The 13,122-nt window shown below is 48.4% G+C and overlaps 1 protein-coding gene and 1 long non-coding RNA gene across 2 annotated transcripts in view; both read left to right on the forward strand.

Annotated features, from left to right (window-relative positions):
• Positions 1 to 13,122, forward strand: part of LOC103543775 (granzyme B-like) — a 174,502-nt gene that overhangs the window by 115,077 nt on the left and 46,303 nt on the right. The gene's annotated exons all lie outside the window — the stretch shown is intronic.
• On the forward strand, positions 6,533 to 9,811 carry LOC103542061 (uncharacterized). Its single transcript, XR_542625.2, has 4 exons — positions 6,533 to 6,733; positions 8,548 to 8,683; positions 8,887 to 9,146; positions 9,551 to 9,811. It is a non-coding gene; the product is annotated as an uncharacterized lncRNA (long non-coding RNA).

Here is a 13,122-nt window from a genome sequence, read left to right on the forward strand (position 1 = left end):
AAGAAACTTGTGCTAGCATATCCAAATGTACAAGAATCTGTCACCCCCTAGTCACGATGAGGAGCTGAGGGATGGGTTTGGATATTTTAACTGTTCTCCAAATTGTTCTTTTTCCTTTTCTTATGTTAATGAGATGCTATCACCAACCACCCTGAACCAGACCAAACCTCACCAGAGAGTTATGCCTACGACCTTTGCCTTATCTTTAATGCTAAGAGCTCTCCAGGATGGCTTAGGCCTTATTACCAAAACCTGCAGTGTGTGTGGAAGCATGTCTTCCATGTGAGCCAGCACAAGAGAATACCCACCTCTCCCTTTTGAATATTCATTCCTCGGCTGAAATGGATGTCCCTGCTTCCCTGTTTTCGGGGACCCCGTGACTTTGGAAATGATTCCCCATGGTCTCTTACTTAATATACTTTGAGACACAACTACTTCTGGTGAAGAGTCTAATTTAACTCTCCACGAGGGAACAGTCTTCAGGTTTGGTAACGAAACCAGCTATGGAAATTGTGAAAACTCTCATGGTTTTAAGTGATGAAATGCACTCAAATGATAAACAACTGCTTTGGGCAAAAATTACATTCTACCATCTCTGATTTTCTATACTTCCAAAACTTCATAGACATTATTTAATAGATACTTCACAACTCAACAGGTTAACACACATTTGATTAATAAATCACTACAACATTGTACTTTTGGTTTCCAAATCAGGGGTGGGGAGGAGGCATCAGTCATCAGAGGCAGGAGAACAGTAATGTCCCCTGTAAGCAACAACCATGTCTGGGACAGAGAATGAAATGAGAAGACATGTGACATGTTCCACCTCCTGGACAATGACTGATCCAGCAGATGCAAAAGCAGCATGAACATTATACCAGTTTGAGACAAGACTTCAGAAGTCTTCTGATATCTACATTAAATTATATAAGAACAAAGAACAATAATTTAAACTGTCAAGCTGATTGCCCATATTGTTAGTAGCATGATACCTTGAGACTTCTCCCATCCAAAACCTGACAGCCCTCCAGCTCCTGTGCACAGAGAACTCCGAGAGCAACCATACCAGTTTCCTCACCAGGGACAGGGAGCCTTGGGGGCAGAATCTTTGCCTCCATCGTGTTCTTCACTGTCACACAAGATTACCTGTGCCAGGTGGGACAAGAGTGACCATAGAAACTCAGAATGAGAGGCAAAGCTTTGTTTCTCCCCTTTCAGTCTCTATCTGCATGTCCGAAACTACTTTAACACTGGAGTCTTTTAAAACTTTGAAATATCAAGAAGTTGAGAACAACATTAGCTTTATTGGGGCAACCTGGCACCACAGAGTGAACTCACGTGCATTTCTCTGTCAAATCCTCCTCTCAAACTCTCCTACTCTGTCATTGCCTTCTCTTCCAAGCACTCTCAACAGCCTTCCATCAGCACATCATCCCCAATCCCTGCTCTCACCCTGACCTCAACAGTTTGCTGTTGACGAAAACTACCAAGAAGCTGATGGAAGACTTGACTCTTGGCTGGGGTGTTTTAGGAGAGACCAGTGCTGGTACTTTGACATTTACAGCAAAAATAAAAGTAAAAACTCTTGGGCCATAAAAAAATATAGCTGTGCAAAAAGTAGGATTGCATAGATGCATGCTATTTTAGGAAGTAGACAGTTGCCTAATTTCAAATTCAAGGCATTGTGGGGTCATATTCATGTTCTTGGAGGATCCCACTCAGGGAAAGGGGACATCATGTCTGGATAATGCCAAAGCCCACCAAAGCTCCTTCTCCATTCAAACTGTCCAGTACTTTCTAAGTGAACGTGGTCATGTGATCAACACCCTAAGAATGTGGTTCTTGCAAAACCATCACCACACAAACCCCTCTTTCTAAGGGGAAGAGTGATCTGATGAAAGCTCTAATCTTGGGAATCTATAGAACTGGGAGGAAATTGGTGGTCACTGAGCTGGCTCCTTCTTGCTTCACCTCTACGATTGAAAAGCCTGGAAGAAAAAAGCACGTACAACTTCAGACCTGATCAGCCTGTGAAAGAAGATGCTGCTGCTTATGTTCTTAATGGCCAATCTCCTACCCTCCAGGGCTGGAGGAGTTAAGTGCCCCTGTAGATCCTCAGAGGCCTGGCTTATTCCATCAGATGCTTCCACAGTGTCCCAATGAGGCTTTCCTTGTGATCCTTCCTTCCCTCGGTCCATTCCCAGAAATTTGCTGATCCCCAGATCTGTCGCTAGATATGCAGTGTGGAGAAATTACACAAAAGAAATCCACTCCCAAAGAGACCTGGTGGGTCTTCTCACTTCCAAGGTTCAAATTCTTGTCAGCTTGAAAATGAATTAGTATTAGGATAGCACATGATTTTGGTGGAAGGGAAAGCTGGAATAAGCGCTATAATTCCCATTCTCCAAAGCAATGAGTGGTTATCTATCCCGCAGCTATTGCCTGGATCAAGCATAGAAGACCCAGCTACTATTCAGTTTGCTAAGTGTGACCTTCACCGTGTCCCCATTCTGCATAGCAACTCCGCTCTACCAGAGGAGATATCCAGAACCTAATTGAGCCGTCTGAGTGTTGCCTTACCAGTGCTCCCACGACCCTAGTGGAGTCTGGCTCCCACCCAGCCACTCCAGCCTATTTCCCCACCTCACTCTGAATTCCCATCCTTTGTATGCTGCCCTCTGTTTGCCTGAGAAAGATAAACTGTGCTGGAGTTCAGATTTCATTAAAATCACTCCTCTCCAGCTGCTGACCAAAGCAGATTTGAGGACTGGACATTCATGTACCTGACAAGCATTTCTGGGGTATGTACTATGTGCCTGACCCAGGATGGGGGAGAAAGAAGCAAGAGAATTCAGCTCCATGAGCACAAAATGTTCAGGTCAGACTAGACCCATCCTGGAAGTAAGCAGGACACAGAAGTCTGAGAAGCTCAGGGCGAAAGAAGCAACCAGGGTCAGAGGGAGACAGTAATTTCCAGGTCTTCTAGGAGAGTCTCCTTAACAAGTGTATGAAGTGTGTTTGCTCATATAACAAGTATATGAAGGGCTGAGCTTCTCATCTCTTGGTGCAAACTGAGAACTAGGCCAGGAAACAAGCCATGCTGCAAGCCTGCCAGCTGCCCTCTAAAGCCTGCAGCCCCCTCTCATTGTGTTGGGTCTCTGAGGACACTACAACCACTCCAGCCTCAGATCATCCCATGGGTTTAGGCCACCAGCCAATGTCCGTTCCCGTTTTTCCATGAACACAGAGATTCAGGGCAATTTTCTCTTTCGGGGAAGATCAGATGGGGCAGGGGCCAGAAGGCATTGCCAGCCCCACATGGCATCTGTCCTTTCCTACAATGACAAAGAAAGCTGGAGCAGATGAAGGAGGGGTCCTGGTATGAGACAAGTTCGTACTGAGAGCAGCTAACTGTAATGGAAGATGAGGATTACAAATGGATCCTTGTCTTCCTGGGAACCCTGGTACCTTCCCATGACCCATAACTCAGGAAGGTCACTGAGAACACAGAGCCAATGACTAATCAGAGGAGCAATCTGATCTGCTCAGGCCAGGACACAGTGACTGTGGGATTCAGGGGTGGAACGTGTGGAGCGAGACCTGGGTGACAGACAGGCTGCTGAAGAACGAGGCTGGGTCCCTGCCACAGAGCACAGACGGGTGACACTGTCCACTTTCTCTTCTTCCCTATCTGATTCAGCTACAGGTGTGCCTTAGGCTGGAACTTCAACCTGCCTTTCAGAGACTGAGTTCTAGCTCCTGTGGCTGACCCAATCCATCTTTTCTTTAGAGAAAAAGAAGTGTCATCCTGGGGCCTCACAATATCAGAAAAGTGAAAAACAGCCAGCAGGCCATTCCTGTGTTCAAACCTTCCCTCATAAGGATTATAACGATAATCAAAAGGTCAACAATATCATGCTACTGAAGGTACCTTCTTGCTGACTTTCAGGTGAAACTGCACAGGTCACAAAAGAGCAGGCAGCTCATTCAGGGTCTCAGTCCCCTCCGTTCTTCCAACATGACTGTTCTATTGGGTCAATGTAATAGAAGGGAGCTTGGGAGACTCCAGGCAGGGGGTAGAAGCAATCTCACCCCTGGTTCTGAGTCCAGCAGGGGGCGGGACCTGACTTGCCGTCTCTCACATTTCTGACCAGCTGCAAAACAAGGCTCAACTCAACCCAGCTGTGAAGACCATCGCCCTGCCACAGAGCCAGGACTGGCTGAGGCCACGGCAGGTGTTCAGTGCGGCAGGCTAGGGAAAATTTGCAAGTGGCAGAAAGGCAAACACACTCTGGGAGGTGGATGTAGAAGTGCAGAATGAGCAGAAGTGCAGAATGAGCAGAAGTGCAATGACCGCTTCAAAAACTACAACTAGTCCATCCAGCTGTGCATGCGGAACCCTAAGGACAAGAAGGCCGGGGCAAGTGTAAGGAGACAAGGATCTTCCAACCCTTGCCCCAGGGACACAGTGATGCTGGGGTGACATGGCCAGGCCTTCTCCCACCTAACAACCAGTGGTTGACCTGAGTCCAGTCTTGGGTGGAGGCTTGCTGTTCCCAGCATGTGGAGCCCAGGCATCTCCCTCCAGCCAATGTCTTCACCTTTGTCCATGGCACAACAAGAGCAGGGCCTGGGACCGGGTTGAGCATGAGAGAGGACACAGCCAGGACACAGGCTCATGGGGTGAGTAGGTCACAGAGGATCCACCTACCCGGCTGACACACAGAATCGAGGTGAATGGTAATCAATCAGCTACTAGACATCTGAATAGCTGGGCCCTGAGAGAGGGGCAGGAGAGCAACAGGGAGAAAACTATGCTGCGAAGGGGGAGCCAGAGGGCTCTGACTGAGACTTCTCCCTTCTCTGTGCACAGGGGACTCCAGGGGCCCCTCATGTGTAACAACATGGCCCACGGTGTAATCTCCTTTTGAAAAAACAAGGGGAAATCTCCGTTTGTCTTCATCGGCATCTCAAGCTATCTGCCCTCGATAAAAAGAACAATACTTCAGGTTGCAGGGCCCAGACTCAGGTGCCCCCAGGATTGATCTGGACAGGATTGGACAGAACAGGATTGATCTTCTCTGGGGTCAAGGCCAGAATTGCCCTGGGCAGTGTGGGCTGCAGGGGAGGCTGCTAGGGACTTCATAAACTTCCATGTCTAGAATGGAAATCGTTGATTCCTCCTTTATTCACCAAAATAGCCTATAGCCTATAGCCTACTGGGTAAATTTTTCTTATATTTTTCAGCAATGTCTAAATCTTCTCTATAAGAATGGATTTAGAAAAGTAAACTCATTTTTAAAATATCCAGCTTAAAGAAGGCTAGACTGGAAAGAATTGGTCTGCTGAATGGTTGCCACTGATGCACGTGCTTTGACTACAGGAAAATGTTTACTGGGTAGAAAAGCAATACATGTTCATCACAGAAAGACAGGGAAAGGCAGACATAGCAATAAGAACATTAAAATCCCGAGAATGCCACCACCTAGAGGTCATCATCATTAATGCTTAAGCAGGTTGCCTTTCCCTCTTTTTTTATGTCTTCATAAGAAGCTGTTGCTTTAACACAACTGCGATGGGGCTGTTTAGAACTCCTAATGCCTTCCTTTCCACTACTCTGTCATCAGTCATCACACTGGTGAGAGCGTTGGGATAATCTGTTTGCAAATGTTTATGACTGTTGGGCCCATGGACGTGATAGCCATGTTTCACTGGACCCTGGGCAGAGAACACATAGTGGATAGTAATTATTAGGATGACCAGTATCCAAGTCCCCATCACTTGGCAACAGTAACCAGCCTTCCTTTAGGAGAACCCTCTCCCCACAAAACAGGCACTAGAATTTGTGTGGAGCCGTCCCCACCTCAGGCCCAGGGGTGCTATACGACCCAAGAATGAACCAATCAGGCCACTCAACTCCAATGGACCTGCTGATGGTTTGCTTTGGTCCAATGAATATCAGGTCCAGGACTTTTGTTCAAAATTTTGAGATGAGAGAAACTCTCTTGATCACAGAATATTTAGATTTAAAGAGTGAATTCTGAGTATTCCAAAATATGAGGCTGGAATGGTGGTCAGAGAAGAAGTGGGGTTACCATTTGGGGTGTTTGAGTGTGTCCAGCTCTACATACCCCTAAGGCAAGTCCAGTCTCTATCTCCCGCCACCAAGTGGAGGCCCCACCACAGACCTTACCAGCCTGCACGTTAACCACAGATTCTCAGTCTACTCCAGCTGACTGATGTCTTCTCAATGGCAGGAGCCATCTTGCCCGTCTCCCTGGAGCTAGCTTGCTAAATAATTATTCATGAGTTTATCAGGATGGAAAAAGAGCCAACGGCTGGCAAATGGAGACATTCCAGATTTAGTCACTGAGGGGCTTCTGGGGTCCAGCTCCCCTGCTGGCTTTATCACAGGCTTTGCTTTCTTGTTTGTTCTTCTTGCTTTCACCTTGTGATTTAGTACCCAGAGTGCAAGTGTGGTGACAGTGCTACTGTCACCTAACCCAAGCCTAAGAACTTTGACAAACCACTTTCCCCAATAATACAGAAAAACCAGGGGCACAGCCCTAGGAGTCCTGTGAGGCCCTGAGCCACACCCCTGCCTTCCACTCGGGGACCGTGTGTCTGGAAGGAAGAAACACCAGCAGCTCTGACCTGAGCAGAACTTCAGGAAAGATGCAGCGACTCCTGCTCGGCTTGGCCTTTCTTCTGCCCCTCAAGGCTGGGACAGGTGAGTGACCATCCACATTCCAGAGGCTCCAGCTCATCTCACACAACCCTTTGTACACCTGACCCTTCTGCCCAGCACATTCAGGGATTTTCCTCAATTTCAGCCCGAGAACTTTCTAGACCCCAGCTCCCATCCCAGGCCAAGACTAACAAGCCCAATGCTACATAGACACTTAACAAGGATGGCCAGAAGGGAGGATGTTCACTGAAATAGTTCGTGCGTGAGCCTCTCTCTTATCACCTGGAAAGCGGGTTCTTCATAGCAAGGCATTCAGCAGAGGGTGTGATGCTACAAAAGACAAGTAATTAAAATCCCTCCCTTCAACTCAGGAAAGGGCAGCTCAGACAAACCGACTGCAGTGGTGGGACCTGTCCCTGGGCCCACCTCAAGAACCAGTTTCATTTCTCAGTGCTGTCACCCCCTCATCCCTGCCCAGGACGGGAGTCCAGGGTGCAGTAGATCTCAGAAGGGGGTGGAAGACTGCACCCAGGACCCGCTCGGTGATTTACTTCTGTCACAGCCCTGGGCAACCATTTACAGCCACACTTTTCACTGCCTTCCCAAGCCCTTGGCTGTTACACAAAGTTCTTCCTGCATGCCATTGGCCTTCAATCCTACCAGCACAAAGCCCACCAAACCTCAGTTTAAAACTAAGAGAAGGCCATTCATTCACGCAGGCAAAAAAGGTTCACTGAGATCCTAGGATGGGTTACGCCCTAAGACACGAGCATTTTATAAATTCAAACTCCATAAGCTCACAGACAGATTATGAGATATGGGCACCAGGTGGGACATTAGCAGAGGCTCAGAGGGGTTGGGAGACTCACTGAGACAGAAGGCATCAGGGGAGCCCTGTCCACAATCCCCTGGGCTCCACCATCGTGAAGACAGCTCTTATCTCCTCCATGCAAGGGCAGAAGTAGGACGGGGACAACAAGCACTGTCCTCCCTTTTCTCACAGGGCGTTCTGAGGCTTGGCATTCAGAAAAGGTTATTCTGCTGCAAGGGGAACCTGGGAGGACTCTGCCCCAGTGTCTGCAGGGCACTATAGACCCCACCATCAATCACCACCTTCCAGAGCCTTCCCTCCTGACCACAGCCACTCCCAGAAAGCACATCTTCCAGTCTTTTCTTTCAGAGGACATCATCAGAGGACATGAGGCCAGGCCCCATTCCTACCACTATATGGCTTTGGCTCACTTTGTGGAGGAGGAGAATGAAGGCAGGTGTGGCAGTGTCCTCGTGAGAAAGGACTTTGTTTTGATGGCTGCTCACTCCTGGGGAAGGTGGGGGGCCACAGACAATTGACACTCCTGAGACCCCTACAGGGACCGCTGTCCTCTGCCCAGGGGCTGAAGCCTAGGGAGCTCCCACGGCTCCTGGTAACTCAAGGCCATGAGAGCTCATGAGAAGAGCCATCTGAGACCAGGACTGGTCCATGGAAATTGAGAAACAGGACAGATAAGCTTTGGAGTCAGAGGGTCAGAGGTGAGAGCAAGTGGCTCAGTTGAGAAGAGAGACCACACTGGTCAACTAAAGCAGCTGTGGAGGATGAAAGCATGCCTTAGATCAAAAGGCAAACTCAGAGTATTTTCACAATATTGCCCGAGGGCAAGACAAGCTTCCAAGTGTCCTTCCCTCAGGGTTTTTCAGAAGCACAGGGGACAGTCACTCAGCACCCAGAGCTCCTGTTGTCTCGATTGTCCCTTGCTGCAGTCCTGCCCTGCCCTGGTTGTCACCCGCCCTTCATGGCTCCAGGGCTGGATCTCCTGTGACTCCATGCCCCTCCTGTCCCCACTCTACTTTCTGTGCAGCTCAATCAACGTGACCCTGGGGGCCCACAACATTCAGGAGCAGGAGAGGACCCAACAGGCCATCCCTGTGAGAGAAGCCGTCCACCACCCACACCATAATCCTAACAACCTCTTCAATGACATCATGTTATTAAAGGTAAGGGAATCTCCCTACTGCTCATGCTGTCCTGGGTCCTGATTTCTTCCCCTCCCACTGGAACCTGTCCCTTCCTTCCTTCCCATCATGGCCACCTGACTAGTCCCAGTGGCTCGGGGGAGAGAGAACTCAGTGCAGCCCCATTGCGCTGTCCAGGCCGCAGGGCAGTGGCTGAGCTGGACTTTCTTGCCTCTTCCCATCAGCTGGAGAGAGAGAGGCTAAGCTGACTACAGCTGTGGGGCCCTTCAGCCCGCCCAGGGGCAAGACCCAGGTGAGGCCTGGACAGGTGTGTAGCGTGGCCGGCTTGGGGAAAGTCTCAATGGGCATTTTAGCAACCACTCTGCAGGAAGTGAAGCTGACCGTGCAGAAGGATGAGATGTGTGATTCCTGCCTCCTTGGCTATTACAACGGGGCCACGCAGATTTGTGTAGGGGAAGCAAAGAAGATTAAGACTGGCTCTGAGGTAATGTTTCCAGCATCTACCTAGACAGACCCGGGGAGAGAATAAATGGGGAGCTCTAGGGGATGGGAGTGGCCATATCTTCATGCCTCAGCTGGACAGGTGGGCTGCCTGGGTCCATTAATCCCGTCTTTAGTTTTTTCCCTGGAGTAGATCAGGGGTGAAAGCTGAGGAAGGATCAGTCATCCCACAGCAGAGTTTTCACCAAAATTTCCCTGAGGATTGGAGAGAAAGCCTTGGCCTGGGTGGAGCTCCTTATAACAGTCAGAGCCAGGCTGGAGCCCTGGGATGAGGGAGGTGACAAGGCTGATCTCACATGTGGCCCCCTGAGACATCACTGACCCTAGGGGTGATTAGAAGGGCAGGATCACGAGGATTCAAGCTCATTCTTTCCTCTCTGCTTCCAGGGGGACTCTGGGGGCCCCCTTGTCTGTGAAAATGTGCTCCAGGGCATTTCCTCCTATGGACAAGAGAGTGAGACCCCTCCAGGAGTCTTCATGAAGGTGTCACCCTACCTTCCCTGGATAAAGAGAATAATGAAGCGCTGCTCATAGCAGGTGTGAGGCTGACCTTCCTCTGTGCCTGACCATCTTTCCTGGGGCAGAGACAGGACTCCCATGGGGCGGGCAGTGGGACTGAGGGGCCGTAATAAATGGATCTCTAGCGAGCATGACTGAAGTCTCACTGACTCACTGAACCACTTTAAACACGCAACAGCATACTCCAGGCAGCCCTCTGCTGTCAGTTGTGGGCTGTCCATTCCTCCTTCTCTTCCAGCCCTGCTTCCCCCTAAACCTCATGCTGAATAGTTTGTCAGTCACAACTCTGTGGTGCTGAGCCCTGTGCAAGGGCTGAGTCTGAATTCTGCCCATTATAAAAGGACAAACTTCTTCCCCAAAATATGTTCCTCCTTGGGACATAGAAAATTCTCTAAGCCAACCACCATCGCCAATGCCCCAAGTCAGCAGAGAGAGGAGCAGGGCAGTGGAAGGGGAATAACTCCAAGGACCCGGGAGGCCAGGGGCCAGGGCCTGGACACTGAGCTTCCTATTTCCAGGGCCTCTCTCTGCTGTGGGGGCAGCTTCTCCCACAGCCCGGACTAGCTGTAGCTTTCGATGCTCAGATGCTCCCTAGTTGGCCTCTAGCCTCACTCTCATCCCATTTCCTGCCCTACAACATGCCCAGCACTGAGCTCAGTCAACCTTCCTCCTGGCTGACCATCCAACATCAGCCCCTGTTTTCCATCTGAGCAGCCTGGCCACCAGTCCCTTTCCCTCTAGCCCACCCTGTTTTGCGCCAACCTCTCTCTCATCTCCCTGACAGAGTTCCTAAAGCCCCGTGTGAATTCTCCTCTATAGCTTGTCCTTGTTGTACCACAACCACCAGACCTCCTGATGCCTATCAGAGGATGCAGGACCCACTTCCCATCTGAGCAGAGACAGTTCAGGTCCTCCATGCAGCCCAGCATCCCTGGGCCTTCTGCCATCATGGCCTGTGGAGTCACTCCAGAGCCTCAGGCCCTGGCAGACTGTCCTGACTCCCCCTGCTGGCAACCTGAGTCTTTGTGCCAGGCCCATAACAGGCTCTGTCTCTGATACTGCGAAACTTACAGTGAGGGAAAATTTCCTCTAAACTCCCCTGGTGCCTCCCCTTTTCCCAGGCCCGCCAGTTTGGCCAATAGATCAGTTTTTTGGAATCCTCAAGACAGCTTGCCTTAAAAATAATTAAATTCTCTGTACTGTATCTCGATTGCACATTAGAGTTTCCCATGGGTGGTCTTGTTTGATTCCAGAAGGGCAGTGTGAAAATGAAGAGCCTTCGAGACCCTCAGGTCCTGAAGTTCTCCGTCTGGGCTCAGTGGAGTCCACGTCTGGAGGGGAGGGAGGGAGGAGGAACCTGACGCAGCCATATTTTTTGCTGATTTACATGTGGAAGGCATGAGCCTCAGTCCAAAACCCCACAAAATGCCACACTTCAAGTGCAAGCCCTTTCATTGTGATGAAAACAATAACAATAACAAGAAGCTTTCACATCTTGAAGTGTATGGGGAAGCCAATCTGGTTCAACCGTGACTCAACCTAAAACTTGTTTTTCCCAGAGCAGCCTGACTTATGACCCACCAAAAACACACTGCACATCTGCTCAAACATTTTCCCAAAGCAAACAATGCACTCTTTAAAGACAGGGATGAATGTCTCCCTTTCTCTGACGCCAATACCATCACTTCTTTCAAGGTAAGCTCTTTTTCCCAGAGGACCGAAGTCAAGCTGAACTGCTACATATGTGCTAAACTACAGCACAACAGATCCTTGTGACTTGGAAGAAAATTATATTCCTGTCAGGCTTCCTGTGTTTTCTTTGTTGTGAAATGGTCTACAGCCATGAGGTGACCATGCTTCTCAGGAGAGCTTTCTTCCTTGGGGGAGACAGCACTTCCAGGCTAGTCTACAGCAAATTGGCTCAATAAATATCACTCCATCTTTCTTATCTAAAGATTGGTCATTCATTATTTTCATCACCAATTATGACCCAGACAACCTTATTTTAGGATCCTGTATCCTTCAAACAGCACCACCAGTAAAGTGGATGTGACAGAACACCACAAATTCATGATAGCTGGACGAACACTGAATCAACTGGGACCAACATCAAAAAGAGAAGCACCACCATTAAGAAGAATAACAAATAAATCACACAGATATGAAAAGCAAAGTCTAGCACATTGGAAACTAAGATGAAAATCAAAAGAATGCTTATTTTTCACTCATGACTGTCCCCATGTCCATCTGCCAAGCCTCCCCTGGGGCTCACAGCACCGGCAGAAGCACAGGGGAGGGAAGAGCTGAATGAACGTGTGGAGATGAGCAAGTGAATAGTAGAAGGTGCACAAGCCAGGGGACAAATTTGGGTCACAGCAGTAGAAATGGGCACTCTTAGGAGAAGCCATCACACTACAGAATTAGAAACCTCAGAAAGTCGGCCATGATGAGCTCTACAGCGTCCCAGGGTGTAAGCCAGTGCCAGCCAGAGAGCAGCCAGGGAAATATGCCACCCGGGATGCGCATGTGTGGCCTCAGAGGACAGTGCCTGGTGAGTCAGTTTGCCCTCACACCTGACAGGAACACTTGATATTGAATGACAGACATGAAGATTCAAAACTATGACCTTCTAATGCCCGTAGCATCAGGAAGCCTGGGCTGCTCCCAATGGCACCTGTTTCCTTAAAACGGCTTCCACATTATTTCATATCTATTTCTCTCTCTTGATCCAGCGATTTGTCTTCTAGGACTTAATCCTACTAGAGCTCTGAAAGCGTGTGTGTGTGTGCACCTGTCTATCTGTGTGTTATTCAGAAAGAGGACCATCACACCATAATTTAATAATAGACCCCAACTGGAATCGGAATTAATTTTCAAAGTAGGAAAATGGTAAAATATGCTATGTGCTGCTTATAAATTCTGAGGCTCTTAACATTCTACATTATCCATGGCTCTAGGAAACTTGGCTAAGAACATTAATAGGTCAGTTATAAAAAAAAAAACCTAATAGACATATGAAAAAAGTAAAAGCTCACTAAAACATCAATGCAAATTGAAATATTAATAATTTTTGTTTATCTGATTGGGAAGGATTTACAAAACCAACGATGCTTACCTTCAGTATGGACATTGAGAAAATGACATTTTCATACCATGTACACAAAGGTCCTTAAAAAAAGGACAAAAGGTGTCTTCCACCTAGTGAGCAACCACGCTGAGAAAAGTGGACACAGTTATTCCTTATAGATTTGTTACAAAAGTCAAATCTTCGAAATAGTGCCAATGTTCAGCACCAATCTGCTGATTAGATTTGAAAAGTTTCATACCATTGAACACTACAGAAACTTCAATGTTTTGAGATAGAATTACATTTAGTCACACGTAAGGATGTTCATCTGGTCTGTTTAAGTCAAAATTAGTTAAAGGTCAGTATAGACTAC

Source organism: Equus przewalskii, chromosome 1, assembly GCF_037783145.1.
Source record: "Equus przewalskii isolate Varuska chromosome 1, EquPr2, whole genome shotgun sequence".
Taxonomy (NCBI): Eukaryota; Metazoa; Chordata; class Mammalia; order Perissodactyla; family Equidae; genus Equus; species Equus przewalskii.